Source organism: Symphalangus syndactylus, chromosome 7, assembly GCF_028878055.3.
Source record: "Symphalangus syndactylus isolate Jambi chromosome 7, NHGRI_mSymSyn1-v2.1_pri, whole genome shotgun sequence".
Classification (NCBI taxonomy): Eukaryota; Metazoa; Chordata; class Mammalia; order Primates; family Hylobatidae; genus Symphalangus; species Symphalangus syndactylus.
In genome coordinates, this window is record NC_072429.2 from 58,561,394 (window position 1) to 58,578,236 (window position 16,843).

A 16,843-nucleotide genomic window follows, 5' to 3' on the forward strand; every position below is an offset into this window, starting at 1 on the left:
ATCAGACAGGAGAACAATGAATTCCTGTAAGAAACACCTATAGGAAGTAAGGAATACTCAACAGGAAAAGACAAAACCCAGGCTTTAGGGAGAATTACTGTAGCCCTGGATGAGTCATTGTATGCCAATCACAAACCTACAAAGTATCATCTTGATTCTGTTCAGAATTTGGAGAAAGAAGTGACTCAATAGCATGTTATTTCATTTAACAAAAAAATTACCTGGTATTTATGAGATTGTCTATATTTTTAAATTTTTGTGTGCATATATTTATTACTTATCTTATAAATCTGCCTACTATGGTATCCAAAACTAAAGAATTTTGCCTGCCAAAATTCCTAAGCCACAATCATAGATAATAATAACAATACTCTGTGGGATATTAATTCATAATCTAACTCAAGGTTAATTGCAACTGCCTAATTACTATGCTATCTGTGGTTTGAGTGCTAGAATTTTTCATGTTTAAGTAACCCATAGATTAGGATTTGTCAGAGGTTATTATATGTGACAAATACTGTGAAGTTAAAGCTCTAAATTTGAACATGTAACTTATGACCATATCATTTCCTGCAAGTTTATATGGAGACCACAGAAAGCACTGCCAGGAACAGTTGATTGGTGAATCATAGAATTCCTACGCCAAACATATATAAACAAGTAGAAACTTTATGTCTAAAGATAATTGGTCTTCCTTGAGATTTATTATTACACCCCGTACTGAACCTGGCAACACAGGTGAGCTTTGTGACTGCACACTTCCAGATCATAACTTACCCTTAGTTGAAATCTTGACTCACAAAATAATTGTGCTTGGAATCTTTGTTGCAGCGTAATGAGTTACATATGGAGTGCATGCAGTATCTTTTTACCCTCCAACTATCCAAGCAAAAATGAAACCACAGTTACATAAAAAATCATCCTCTTATTAAAACCCAAATGTTTTCAATTTGAGGTGGAAGCTCCCTTTAGGACAGACAATGCTAGAATCAAGTTTCTTTTGATGGTATTTCCTTCTCTTTTCCCTGCCTGCTTCCCATACCCCATGGCCGAAGATTCTATAATATTTTGTGCCCTTTTCTTACCTCTGTTTTGATAAGATAAAAAGTATACTTTTAAAATATTCATTAGTGAAAATATTCATTAGTCAAAATTGTTTTTCCTTAATTAATAGGTATATCCCTTGACAAGAAAAGAAATTATGCTGGGCAAAAGTATCAGTTAATATTTAGTATCTCAAGATTTTTAGGAAGTTACACATTTTTAAATAATTAGCTATCTTAAAGCTTTTTAAAGCTTCTCAACAACCTTTCAATTTCTACCACAGCTTTTCCTTTTTGAAAAGTCTCGTGCTTTTTATTCTCTAAAATCCCTATTCATGTTTAGAAATAAGAGTAGTGTATTTGAAATAAGTTAATTTCTCAGTTTCCTAAGAGGTAGAGTATACATATCCATTGAAACAGTCATTTTCTCAATAATTTTAACTAATCATAGTCTACCAACTATAAACTTGATTTTATGTCTCTTTACAATTAGCACCTGTTTTGAACATTATTCTTACTTAGATTGGGACAGAATTACAGAAAGTCAGAATCCTAGAATTTTAATACTATATCTTACCAAAATCATTTTGTCTCTACTTAAGCACCAGCATTTTCCATGATGAAAAAACACAATCAAACTATAGGTTGCATATATTTCTGAATATATTAAGTTGTCAAAATAAAGCAGTAAAAATTATGCTGAGTCTCCTCCCACAGAAATCTCCACACTCTTATAGCAGGCAACAGTTAATAAATTATTTATATTTTAATTGGATTGATATGCCCAGATACAGAAATGAGTATGCTTTTGAAATAACAGCCAACCATGGGTTCCTAAACAAAATTTCCAGAGCCAGTAGAATCAATGTAGGAGGCCTGTTATTTTATGACCATTTAACTTACTACGTAGGATCTCCTTCACAGAAGAAACTCAGTTTCAGGCTGATCCTCCTTTTAGGACACTAATATTGTCAAGTTTCATCAAACTATATTAATACAAAATTACTTTTCAATTGGAACTAAAATCTAATAATTCTGGAATATTTCTTTTCTCTTTTTTTTTCCTCCTCTGAATTTTCTAAATTGTCTTCAGTAACTATGTATATATATATATATCTTTTGAGACATGTGTTAAAAGTTTCATTTTCTATTTTAAAGAAGCCAACAAGAGCCCTACAACTGCCTATAGGTAGATTTAGGGCAAATTTGTCTCTCTCTGACATCATACACCAAACATAGTCTATCAAACTAATCCCTTTCAATGATATACAATTAGCCTGATTCAAGGTTTATACTTTTAATTCTTAATTCTCAGACATTTAGGTTTACAGTCAAGTTAAAAATTGCTACCATTTTGGTTATTTTTTTCACCAACATTTAAATGCCACTTTTACTCAAAATGGAACCACAGGATTTGTAAAATAAAGGGCTGCTGGGCCATCATCATACCAGGGTTATCATGACCAGGACAGGACATGGAATATGTCTTGGAAGCCAGCACTGTTCAAAGCAAGCCAGACATGGGCACAGCCTTGCAACTAAAATTAATCTGATAAAAATGGAGGTGAGGAGGAAAGTTAAGAGTCATTGCAAGGGAATACTTCTCTTCCCAAGAGAGAAATCAGACACACAACCAAGCCCAGACCTCTTAAAGGAGGCACTTCAAAAGGGAACAGCTCTCTACTTCCTTCAGCATTGCCCAGTCTTGCCATTCGCACTGGCTAGGTCTGACAGCGATCCCACTGTCCTCCCTCTCCCTCGCACACAGCAACTAAAATTAAATTTGCAATAGAATATTTATTGACCTAAAAATATGTTCACGATATGTGATTAGGAAGATTCCAAAGCATGTACACTATAATTTAAATCCGTAGAAAAATTATGTTAACACAAACATACATACACACATACATACATGGAAAAAATGTGGGACTATGTATATTCATATAAATACATATATAGGTATTTTATATTTATATATACAGATCTTTATATTTGCATATTTATGCTAGGTGGTTAATTCATGTGGTGGGGTTACTGTCCATATATATTGTCTTATTTTTGCTTTTCTATTTTTCACCCCAATAAACACTTGTCATGTGTAAAGTTTTTCTAATAGTCAATTGTGAATTGACTCTCTTTTATCTAGAGGATAAAGTCCCAAACTTCTTAGCTCTCACAGAAATTCTCCAGGACCCATTCCTGACCACCTCACAGACTTCCCTTTCCCATCATGCTCCTTATGTGAGAGCCATTCTTTTCCCCAACATGCCTGTTCTTTCCTGTTCGAAGGCTTTTGCATATTGTTATTTTTGCCTGGAGTGTGCTTTCTCTCCTTGTTATCTGGCAAGCTCCTATTCTCCATTCAAGCCCCAGAATTTCCCAGACATGTCCCCTCTTTTGTTCCCTTCTTGACTTATACAACCTTCCACCAACATGCTAACCTACCATGACATTGTGAGTGGTCGGAAGCAGGGGCTACCTATTAGCCAACTTTGCTTCACAAGCCTCTGGTGAGAGACACTGAAGTATCAGATGAATGAATGAGTGAGTGAGTGAGTATGTGAGTAAATCTCACAGGGTTAAGCAGAAGGTTAGATGTGATGTTGCTTGGAAGGTGGAAAGCAGAGAGCCCAGAATACAGCGTTTGTGTGGTGAGTAGTGTGTCATCATCATGACTGTATGAAGCACGGCTGTCTGTTTTGCTTTGAGTGTTGGATCTCTGCATTGCTCATTCACCTCATTCAAGGCAAATGTATGATTAAGTTCCATCAAGTCAAAAATTCTGCTATGAGCCCTGCATACTGGGTGTTATTATTCTACAGGAACAAGATATCCAGAGCTAGGCAGCTAAAGAACAGGGGAGATCTGAAAGCTGATGATTTTTTTAAATGCAAAAGATTGAGGGCCTGAGGCTTTCATAATTAGGTTACCATGAGTCAGAACAAGAAGCAGTTGCTCAAAAAAATGAAAAAGCGCTTTACCCAGCACTTCTGCACCCTTCCTTCAGGAAGAGCGCTGCTCTTCTCTGATAACGTTTGCCATTCACTTTTACTTTTAAAGCAACTGTCCGTGATCCACTTCATCCCCACTCCTTCATCTCAGTGTAAGGCTGAGCTGTCTAGAGTACCTCAGAATAAATACTAACCATAGTTAAACACTGAAAGGAAACTTCACAGTAAAAGTAGAATGTAAACATATTAGAACTAAAGTTGTATAATGAGCTTTCACCTGGGAAGAATGGAAAGTTGGCTAATGTGAAACTTCAGAAACTTCTCTCTTTGACTAAGAAAGCCACGGGTTCCAGGATGGTGTTCCTCACTTAAGACCCAGAGATATGTTACCAATTGGCATAGTTTTAAAACAAGTATCAGCAATTACATGTATACTAATACAAAATACTTTCCCAAGATTATTTCTCTGTTTTGTGAGTAGGAACTTTAATTTTTTTAATTTGCCTTTAGCCTTCTTATTTGCCACTGACTTTGGTAGCAGTTTACTTGGGGCCAGTCCAATTCTTTCAAGTCACTTACGTCAATATTTTTAGGTATAGGGATATTTTACATTTTCAAAAACACGGCTTTTCTGTATCAATTTTCTTAAATGTTCCACTATAATTTCTCCACTTTAATTAAGTTAATTTTCTTGTCCTTCATTACCCTTTTTTTCTTTTTCCTGGAATAGTGAGTATTCTGTAATATGCACAACAAAAAGAATTCTCTTATCTGTCATGTCATTTCACAATGGATAGGGTCTAAAGAGCAAAAAGACTATAGGCTGTCTTATTACATCAATTACATCAATTATTTTTAACTAATCGGTTTTATAAAAAAGATCTCAATTAATCTGGAAAGATTGACATCATATTCCTCACATGCTATATCTCAGACAGTTGGTACTTGTGGGTGTGGGTGATTGTTTTATGCAATTACTCATGTTGTGTTGTGAGCGTGCCCCATCACATCACTCTAATTAAGATTCTGACAACATATCCCTTTGGTTGTTGAAATGCTTACTGAACAATGTCAAGTGGTTGTTTTTTCAGACTAAATTCTAACATGAATAAAAATACTCAAATCACACATCTGTTTAAAGTGAGATTCCAGTTCCAAAAATGGCTCTCAAGTTTCTATTTAAAAGCAAGAAAATAAAAGGCATTTACACACAGAAAGTTGTCCTCATTTGGACAGATACATAAGTAGGTATGTATGTAGGCATCACTTGAGGAGCACTAGACAGGGGGTGTTCACTTTGGAAATATCTGTACCTGGAATTTCACCATTAGAAATTAAATCATTTATATTCCGTGTTTCTATAAGCACAGAATGCTTTAGGGTCTTTAATGTCTCATATTAAATCTTAAATATATTGGAAAGGGCAGTTCCTAATGGTTTCAACTACAGCATATGGAAATTAGCTGACAGATGGCAGAAGGACAGCCTGTAGAAATGAGTTGCACATAGGTAACTGGTTGAGGGGATCGTGAGGAAGAGAGTAAGAATCTTGAAAAAGTAGCTAAGAGAACACCAAAGCCACCAGTGTTTGTCACTGAAAATGACTTCATCTGGATAGATGGCAACACCATTTTTAAGCCAGCTTGTTCTGCTGACGGTAGTGGAAATTTGCATTTAGAGATCTTGACCTAATCACTGAACACATAAACGGCTTTAGTTTCAGAATTTTTACATACGCCAAAAAATATTCACAATGCAAAAATATCTTCATGCAAATACATTCAAATGTATCAATACCAAACAACTTACCAGTAAGCATTTTTTGCTAAAGGGAGAACTTACAGAGAATACAACTGCAGAGAACAACTTGGAGACATGCTGGATTAGAAATTAAGTATGTTTAATTGAATAATTAAGTAAATGGATGGCAGCTGGTGGGAGCCAGGTTCTCACTGTTGAAGTGGGAGTTAACAGATAAGCAAGGTGGGAGGCTACAATTATCCAAGTGGCAATGGATTAAAGTTGAGGACATCAGCATGAACTCATGCTTAGGTTAATATAGATACCGATGGGTACACATGGATATATTTATAGATACCTGTATATACACAGGTTAATATGTACACACATTATTTCCTTGCCCTGTAAGCTAAGAGGGCTTAGAATCAATGATACCCCAGAAGGAAGGAGCACACCTAGAGTCCAGATCTTGCTTTCTAATACCATTCTCGAATAAAAGAACATAAAAGTATGTCAAAGCATCCTGGGAATCAACTGAAAGAGTTCCCAATGGCCAAATCTGGAACAATTTAAGCAACAAAGTAGAACAATATAGAATTATAATATAAGCTATGAAATAAATATTTGAACATGCATATTAATATAATCACAGTAATTAAATAAGTAAGTAAATAGGGGAGAAGAGACAGACTTCCAAATAATTTATGTGAATACTCTGGCCTCAAGGAGATGGAGCATAACTCCCCACTCCTTAAATGTGGGCTCAATACATCAACTTCCTTCCAAAAAGTACAGCCTAGAAAGGGAAAAAAATAGAATAACTTTATAGAAGAGAAACCTGACAAACACTGTATGAGCCAGGAGATCAAAGTCAACAGCAACAGTGATCGGTCATGTTGACAATATGTACCCTTGATACGATGTGATAAATTGAAATAAGCCACACACAGAAAGGAGAATACTGCATGACTCACCTATATACGGACTCCAAGAAAAAAGCTGAATTCAAAAAATAGAGAGTAGAATGGTAGATACCAGGGATGGGGAGGAGGAAAAAAACGGGGAGAAGTAGGTCAACTTGCTATTATGTAAGATGAGTAAGTTTAGTGATCTCATGTGCTGCATGAGGACTATGGGTAATAATACTGTATTGGATACTAAAAATGTGTGAAGAGTAGATTTTAGGTGCTCTTACCACACCATACACACACACACACGCACACACACACAAAGAAAAACTATAAAGGTGATGGATGTATTAATTTGCCTGACCACAGTAATCATATCACTCTGTGTATGCATATGTGTATGTGTGTGTGAGTGTATGTGTGTGTGTATATATATATCAGAACCTCATATTGAATACCTTCAATACATACAATAAAAAAAGACTTAAAAATGGCATTTTATTTCTCTGATCTTCCTTTTGAAAGCACATAAACCCAGACTAATTATAGTAATAGCACCAGACAAATACCAGTTAAAGCACATTCTACAGAATACTTGACCAAAAACTCCTCAAAACTGTCAGCTGATCAAAAATTAAGAAAAGTTTGATCACTTGTCATAGCCAAGAAGGACCTAAGGAGACACAATAACTAATGTGATTGTGGTAACCTGGAGGGGATATTGGAAGAGAAAAAGAACCTTAGGTAAAAACTAAGGAAATTTGAATAAAGTATAAACGTAATAATGTATCAATATTGTCCATTAGTTGTTAACAAATGTACCATACTACTGCAAGCTGTTATTATTCACTGGGGAAACTGGGTGAAGGGTATATGGCAGCTCTGTACTCTCTTTTCAATTTTATGAAGATCTAAATCTGTTCTAAAGCAATGTTTTTCAAAAAACGTAATATGGTTACTTTAGGTTGAGTGCTTGACACCAATTTAATCATAAACACGTGTGTTGAAATCACGGCTGTGCTCTATAATACCCATATTATAGATGACTCAGAATAATTCGATGTTTAGATATTCACTGAGATAGAAGCACGGCATATTTAAAACTTTCATTCGGGACTCTCAGATCACCACAAAAAACTTCTATGATCCCCTGACACAGATTCTAGTTTCTAGAATTTGGTTCAAGGACCTCTGTGCACTCAGCCCTTAGGCACACACCAGTGAAGTGAAGGCCAATCACTTTAGAGGCTTCTGTTCCATCTCCACTGAGAGCAATTGGCTTTCATCTCCCAAATAACAACTTGTGATTGTGATTGGCCTGTAGATAGGTTTATATATATATATGTGTGTGTAATCATGTGTATGAAGAACTATAGTGATTTCCTGCTGTCTACTGATTAGTAATTGATGGTTTTAATACCTATGACTCAGGTTTGGTGCTGCAGTGTCTAACATGTGTGGCTCACTTAGAAGACCTGAATTCAAATCTTCAAACCTTCATCTGGCAGCTTAATAGTGCAAATTATTGAAACTTTCCAAACCACGTTTTCCCACCTGTACAGGGTAGTATGATAATATGTCAGGCAGGCTTGTCTGATTTGCCTGATATGTTATCATGCCACCCTTTACAGGTGGGAAATCAGACCATATATAGAAACACACAAAGCGCACATACATATACATATAGATAAACAGGTAGGTAGGTAGATAGATAGATATAATGTGACTAGGACATTGGAAATACTCAAGTAAAAGGTTGCTAACACTGTTACTATTCATGAGATTCTCTGGAGGGTCCGTCCACTGGCATACTTCAACTCTAATCCCTCCCAGGTCCCATCACAAAATACAAGCCTCGTTGATGTACAGAAAGCTGGGTTTTGATAAGTATTCTATAATTCCTACATGCCTTTTGCTGGGTAGCGGATTTTAAAGCTCCCCAGGCAATTCAATGAGCCATTGTACTTGATCAAAGGTCTTTGCAATTTCCCACCAGTATGGAGCTACTCTCATTCTGGGACATGGTACCATCAGCCAACACTAAGCATTTCAATTCCTCTACAGAGAGGTTATACTGACAATAAAATGATACCTTCCTGGGAGGGATGCCAGTATTTTTTGGTACCTTTGCAACTCAAAAGGCAAACAAATGGTGAGTGTCATCTTAGAGGGTATTGAAATAAAACAAATCCTGGTGCATTTGCGCCTGTGAAATTTCACATAGTTCTAGTGGCCATAATTCAAGAACAGTAAAATGGAGCTGGAAAATGTGTGAAAAATAGGAATTCAAATGTTCAAGTGAAAAACAGAGATTTTAGGCCAGACACATTAGATTACTGAAGTCAAAATAGTTTCATTTTTTAAGCATTTATCTCTGAGATATTCTCGGAGGATAGATTCCAGGGACTGTTGCTACAGTGAAATGCCATTAGAGGTTCAAATAATAGAGCATAAATACATTCATTAATAACAGATACATTATGCTCTTTGTATCCAGTTATTTTCAGGTACACAAAAAAAGCATGGATTTTTTTGTTGTTGTTGCTATGCTTCTTAATCCTAATTTAACTACATGATCACATTGAAGCCACTTAATTACTACGTTTCCACTCAACACATCTCTATTCCCTAACCTCCCAAGTGGTATATTAATAGACTCCTATAAACAGAATTTCTACTGACTTCCATTAATGTTGAATATTTATTTTCATTGTAACTAAATACTACAAAATATTAAAAGGAACACTGTGTAAGAAATACAGACATTTCTCTCTCTCTCTCTCTTTTTTTTTTTTTTTTTTTTGCAGGCATAAGTATACATAATGAGTTGCACAAAAATAGCTTCATCTCCGGAGAGTTAACATCACTACCTCACCCTTATGGTACATATAGAATACTTTGGGGATGAATTTTCTTTTTCAGTATTATTTCACTCCTATACTCTCTACAGAAGGCAGAGAAATGCCTGCTTTCAGAGCTGATGAGATCAGCCTCACAATATCACTGAAGAAAGAGTCTTTCTTTCAAGGGGCTTGTGAAACACTATTTCAAACTTCTGTTCTCAGAGATAGATTATCTTAAGGTATATTTCTCAAATACTGAGCCTTTGAAGGCTCTAGCTTTGCTAATGAGTATTCACGGCAAGAAGGAAAGGGGTAGATCCCATGGCCTTAGTGCAGAAGCTAAATGCTGAGAAACAGCTCTTTCCTCCTTGGATTCCATCTCCTTAGAATATATTAGTCCCTTGATGTGGCTGGATTTCAACAGGACATACAATCCTACTAGAAGTAAGTCACAGAACTAATAACTTAACAAATGTCTACCAACTGAGAGGAGTACATGGAAAGAGCCAGTGAGTTGAAGGAAGTACTTTTCTATCTTAATATTTATTCACTCTTCAAACATTCCTTGAGTGCCTACTCGGCCACGCACTTTGCTTAGGCACTGGAAACACACCGTAACTTCTATAAGATTGATTTCCCCCACATTAATTAGAATGAAATAATATTGAAACTGTGCTTTGTAATGTTTAATTTGTCGTTACTGCAGCAGATTTCCTCCATCTTGTTATGAAGATCCACCCTTAACTGCAGTCAACAAACAAGCTCTCTGCTCAGCCAGAGCCAGAGGTGCTCTCAGTTTGTCTTTGCAAGACCTTCCTAGCAGAAAATCGTAGCAAGGAGAGCTGGCAATGAGTCTAGAGAGCACCTGGAAAATTCCCTCTTCCTACTGGGGTGCACTTGTTAAGTGGGGTGCATCCCTACTTGCAGAGAAACTCACGCTGCTTTGAATCCAGTCTCTGTGTGACCATGGGTTTCTCAGCTCCCTGATACAGAAAACAGCAGGTATGCACAAGAGTCACTGCTCACCGTTCCCGGAAAAAGAATTAGGATTAGGATTATGTGAGAAAATTTACAGAGCATAGCACGTGGTCACACCAATTAGTGTTCTCAGGCAACATTATTATATCATCGTGCTATCATTATTTTCATATTTCTATAATATTATTATCATTATATCATTATTATAATTAGCGAGTAGCAGAAGAATGAAGAGTTAGAAAGAAGAGATTCTGGAGCCATATTGCCTGAATTATAATCCCATGTCTCCCAATACCAGTAAATTACTTAACTGTCCTCTGCCTCAGTTTCCCCATCATGCCTAGAGAGATAATACTAGTACTGCTACAGAGTTATATGAGGATTAATCTAGTTTAAACTGTCAAAAAAAAAAAGCACTTGAAACAGTGCCTGGCATACAATGAACCCTATTTAGTGTTTGCATTATTACTAAATAATAATGATGATTAGTTATATATTTGGAAACTGAGGCTTCCTTAGGGGACGGGACTTGGAAAAACTCACAGAGTTGGCACTTAGAGCCAGAGTTCGCAGACCTTTTTTTTCTCATTAAGTAATAGAAATACAAATATGGAAAACAAAATAAACGGCAATATGTATTTTATAGTACCTTTGCTTCAGGTGCTACTTTTCTATCAAATTATACTATTTCTCTTAAAAATGAGTTTTTAAAAATGAAGCTCAAACTATTGCAAGGACAGAAAACCAAACACTGCATGTTCTCACTCATAGGTGGGAATTGAACAATGAGAACACTTGGACACAGCATGGGGATCATCACACACCGGGGCCTGTCGTGGGGTGGGGGGAGGGGGGAGGGATAGCATTAGGAGATATACTTAATGTAAATGACAAGTTAATGGGTGCAGCACACCAACATGGCACGTGTATACATATGTAACAAACCTGTGGGTTGTGCACAGGTACCCTAGAACTTAAAGTATAATAAAAAGATTAAAAACAATGAAGCTCAAAATGAGGAAAAATCAAGGCATCCAGGGACATATGATTTATTTAAAATGACAAAAAAGATGATCGATTAATTTCACATGGCTCTGAACTCTGCTTCTATTTCCACCCTGGTTCCTTACCACCACCAGTATATTTAGCAGAATTTCACAATTCACTTAAAGGTTGGTTGAAACACTGGCTTATGGAGAACCTTTCCCCCAAATCCCATTCAGATTCTAATGCTTCTTTCTCATTTCCACATGGTTTGCTTACAGTAACACTTCACTGTGCATCTCCCTGCAGATATTTTGCATCCTCCTTTTCTCTGATCAGATCAAGCATCTGCCCTGTGATGACAAACTCTCCACAAGTCCTGGGCTAATGGCTATGTGCTATTACATCCAGAGGATATACCCTAATTTCGTCGATCACTTCTCTGATGTTGAACATCTAGTTTTCCATTTTTTGTTTCACTATTATAAACAATATAATGAATGTCCAAACAATATCATGAATTGTCCAAACAATTTTTGGAAATTGGAGACTTTAAGACATTAATGTGCATGAGCTCGTTGTTGTTTTTGCAGTGAGTCATCATCCTGTTTGTGTCTTACCTTTTCAGGTGGTCATTTGATGAACTTATTTTGCCAAAACAACACTCACACACAGACACAGAAAATTGTTGTATTTATGGCTTTTTTTCATGTTTGACTTTATAGTGGCAATGTGGAACATGATAAAACAATTGTGATAGTGCTTTGAAATGGCATAAAGAATTATACCAAAAATTATGATGTTAATCATCTGAGGTGACAAAATATTTTCACTCTTCTTCCATTTTTCCTTTCAGTTTGTTTCATTTTTAGCTATAGGGAAAGGACCATATGTCTCTCAATGTTTTTTTTGTTGTTGTTGCCTTCTTAAGTGAATTTTTTCTTGAAAAATAGTCCAATAAATGGGCAAAAAAGTTTGTCTTGAAAATTATACCAACTTTCTGAAAACTCCAATTTCCAAGTTATTTCTCTTAAGGTTTACTTAGCAGTATTTTACTTCTCCCACCTAGTTGTAGCTAACTAAGTATATAATAAAAAATGGAAATATCTGTTTATGACTCATTTATTTATAGTCTTGCTACTTTTAATGGAGCCTTTGAATCTAGGCCACACAATAGTTTTGCAGAGAAATCCCTTTGTATTTCTTGGAAAAAATGCTTTGTTAAAACCTATTCAGATGTGTGTTCAGAAATTAAATACTAAGAAAATAAAAATAGGGTTTTTTTTCTAAAAATGTAATCTGTGCCAGAGGCCAAGCTGCAAACCGTCCATAAAATTTTAGTCTGCTAATAAATAATCCAGTGACATTTAGATTAATCAGTCCACCAGAAAGGGGAAGATAGCAACAATACTTAGGGGAAATTTTTTAAAGTATTTTTAAAAGGAGACAAAGAAGCTAGCTACTAAGAAACATAAGGGAAAAAAGTATTAAAAAGTTTAAGAAAAGAGAGAAAGCAGAAAGTAAAGAAACCTAAAGGCAAAAAGGAGTTTTCCCTTAATGGTTGTACATAGAAAGTTGTCAGGTTTCTCTTATTAGAGGGAAAAAAGGAAGTAAATTTTAAAAGGAAAACTTCTTAACAGAAAAAAAAAAAATCGATGGAATAGTTTATTACCCGTAGATGCTAATAGAAGCTATTGAAGATTTATCTAAGCTGAGAAAAATATACAGTAAGCCAAGTTTATTCAATCTTTGTGGGAAAATAAATCTAAACAAATCCAATTTAACTAACAAGATTCCACCATTAGTGGCCAGGCACAGTGGCTCATGCCTGTGATCCCAGCACTTCCTGGGATGCCGAGGCGGATGGATCATCTGAGGTCAGGAGTTTGAGACCAGCCTGGCCAACATGGTGAAACCCTGTCTCTACTAAAACTACAAAAAATTAGCTGGGTGTGGTGGTATGCTCCTGTAGTCCCAGCTAGTTGGGAGGCTGAGGCAAGAGAATCGCTTGAACCCAGGAGGTGGAGGTTGCAATGAGCCAAGATCGTGCCACTGCACTCCAGCCTGGGCAACAGAGCAAGACTCTGTATATAAAAAAAAAAAAAAAAAAAAGTTTGTCATTAGTAAAATGGATATCTAGCTGTACCTGGGTTCTTTTTTTCTTTATATTACACTCCAGTTTGGATTTTCTCATTTTAAATACCATAAATGAATAATTTTGGCAAAGGTCATTTTGTTATTTGAATAAAATACTACTTTATAGAGAGTTAACAACAATTAAAAATACATGCTATATGTAACAAACCTGCACGTTGTGCACATGTACCCTAAAACTTAAAGTATAATAATAATAAAATTTAAAAATAAATAAATAAAATAAAAATACATGCTAAAGTTTTTGACTCAACTAATTATGCATACCTAAACAAGCCTCTTGGTTAGAACCCTGAATACTTAACCAGGCAGCACCATCCACATGATGTCAGTTTGCTACATTGCCACCTTAGGAGGAAATATACACCAGATTGTTGGCCACACACATTTGAACCAATGAAGAAATAACAAATATTTAAAATTCCATAAACTACTTGCTTCAGGTGGCCCTATTTGTGATCCATCTTCACAAGGAAAAAAATGATAATAATATCTGCTACTATACATCAGCTGAAAGAGCCATATCACTCAGAAGAAAGTATAACCAGCTGAAGATTTCCAACCAGGAGACTGAAGAAATCAAGTATGAACCATCAGATGGTAATTTGGTAACCACAGGAGTGGAGTCTCTAGTGTTCACATTCTCTTAGACATATGTCACATGACACCAACTTGGCATCGCAGACACTGTTCTGCTTATTTATTTGATATGAGATGAGCTGATTTTACTGGACCATATCTCTTCATACATGCAGAATTCCCATTGAAGTAAAGAACCCTTCTGTTTACCATTGAAGTTTATCATCATTTTGTTTATCATAATGAAGTAAATGGGAGCTCTGTGCACACAAGGAATGAGGCAGCCAGCAAAATCAAGCCCTAAATACTAGAAATCTGGATAGAGGCCAAGGATGAACTGGCATGAAAATGGAATTACCATCTTGCCTTTACAGCTGGTCTCTTCAAACGGAATGGGAGAATATGGCAGGATGCGCTGCAGAAATGGTACCTCTGCACCGCATTTAGTCTCTGGGCAAACAGAGGACTGGAGTGTGTGGTTGTCAATCTGCCACTGGATCCGTGGGACCACTTTCATCAACCCTTTATGAAATTAATTAATCTAAGGGAAAATGAAAGTGAAGCAAAGTTATCTTGGAAGTAAAAAAAGAAATTCATCCAGTAATGGGATGGCTGGGTCAAATGGTATTTCTAGTTCTAGATCCCTGAGGAATCACCACACTGACTTCCACAATGGTTGAACTAGTTTACAGTCCCACCAACAGTGTAAAAGTGTTCCTATTTCTCCACATCCTCTCCAGCACCTGTTGTTTCCTGATTTTTTAATGATGGCCATTCTAACTGGTGTGAGATGGTATCTCACTGTGGTTTTGATTTGCATTTCTCTGATGGCCAGTGATGAGGAGCATTTCTTCATGTGTTTTTTGGCTGCATAAATGTCTTCTTTTGAGAAGTGTCTGTTCATGTCCTCTGCCCACTTTTTGATGGGGTTGTTTGTTTTTTTCTTGTAAATTTGTTTGAGTTCATTGTAGATTCTGGATATATACCCAAAGGACTATAAATCATGCTGCTATAAAGACACATGCACACGTATGTTTATTGCGGCACTATTCACAATAGCAAAGAGTTGGAACCAACCCAAATGTCCAACAACGATAGACTGGATTAAGAAAATGTGGCACATATACACCATGGAATACTATGCAGCCATAAAAAATGATGAGTTCGTGTCCTTTGTAGGGACATGGATGAAACTGGAAAACATCATTCTCAGTAAACTATCGCAAGGACAAAAAACCAAACACCGCATGTTCTCACTCATAGGTGGGAATTGAACAATGAGAACTCATGGACACAGGAAGGGGAACATCACGCTCCGGGGACTGTTGTGGGGTGGGGGGAGTGGGGAGGGACAGCATTAGGAGATACACCTAATGCTAAATGACGAATTAATGGGTGCAGGAAATCAACATGGCACATGGATACATATGTAACAAACCTGCACATTGTGCACATGTAACCTAAAACCCTAAAGTATAATAAAAAAAAAAAAAAAAAAAAAAAAAAAAAAAAAAAAAAAAAAAAAAAAAAAGAAATTCATCTTGTAACGAAATGGTAGGTTCAATAATTTGAAAGGAAACAGTGGCTGAAGAAATGATCTCAGCTACATTACAGCATGAGGTTCCCTCTGACCCACCCACACCCACCACAAACACTCATTTTCTGAAGGGCAAGATTGTCTCAGGTCTTATCGGCACTAACTGCATTACGAAGGCACACAGAATACAATCAGATCTCTCCCCTTCATAATGTAGATGTTGTCTTTTTAAAGCAAGCTTGATTATATTCTGAATAGGTCAGTCTGTGTGCCTGACATTTCTCCTCAGTTTCCTGTGACCTTTTAATAAGAATGACTCGGTTTTGCACTGCAGAAAATGGAACTGTCCCTTTTCAATCAGTGAATATGAGAAGCACAGTGTGAACATATCACATTTTCTGTACTGCATTATTACTCATACAACAACAAAGTCCATGAAACCCTTTCTTTAAAAACATGTGTCCTATTTGGCTTTAATTTTGCCTTCTTCTGCTGCTCATTCACCTACCTTTGTAAATATTTAAGCCAATGTGCAGTCACATTTGCTCAGAGAAAGTAACAAATTAATAAATTCTCTGTTGAACAAATCTGACTTTTATAATGTATGCTTAAACAGATATCATCTTTGAATAGTATGGCAGAGAATTATTAACATGGACCTTCCATGGTTATAGAAAGACAATTATCAACAGTAATCCAATTTCTAACATTTCAGAATTGTTGCTCTTGATTAGGTTTCAGTGACAGAGGATTCAACCAGACAGATCATCAGTGCTCAGACAAACACAAGAAAGGTCTCCAGCCTGCCTATGCGATGCTAGAACTGCAACGTCACGGGGGCCAGCCTCCCGACTCTCCGCAGGAATACCGATAAGTCTGTGAAACTCACAATAGGTAGCCCTTATGCACAACCCTAGAAGTGCAGGGTCACACTGCTGAATTCACATGTGCTGGAAAGGAATGGGTACAAGTTTTATTCCCACAACTGAACTGGGTTTCCTAATGTAGAAATTACATGTGACTAATTACACAAAGGTAAGCACAGAAATGGTAACTAACCTGGTGTGATATGAGCAGGAGCACCAACCACTAGAGGACATCTGAGAAGTTGAACTGGGAAGTG

At 36.5% G+C, this 16,843-nt stretch overlaps 1 long non-coding RNA gene across 3 annotated transcripts in view; it reads right to left on the minus strand.

Annotated features, from left to right (window-relative positions):
- The window catches only part of LOC134737214 (uncharacterized), a 201,399-nt gene that overhangs the window by 94,072 nt on the left and 90,484 nt on the right, over positions 1 to 16,843 (minus strand). For all 3 annotated transcript variants that reach the window (XR_010121884.1, XR_010121882.1, XR_010121883.1), the window contains one exon: positions 16,780 to 16,833. This is a non-coding gene — a long non-coding RNA (uncharacterized lncRNA). The remainder of the gene's footprint in view (positions 1 to 16,779; positions 16,834 to 16,843) is intronic.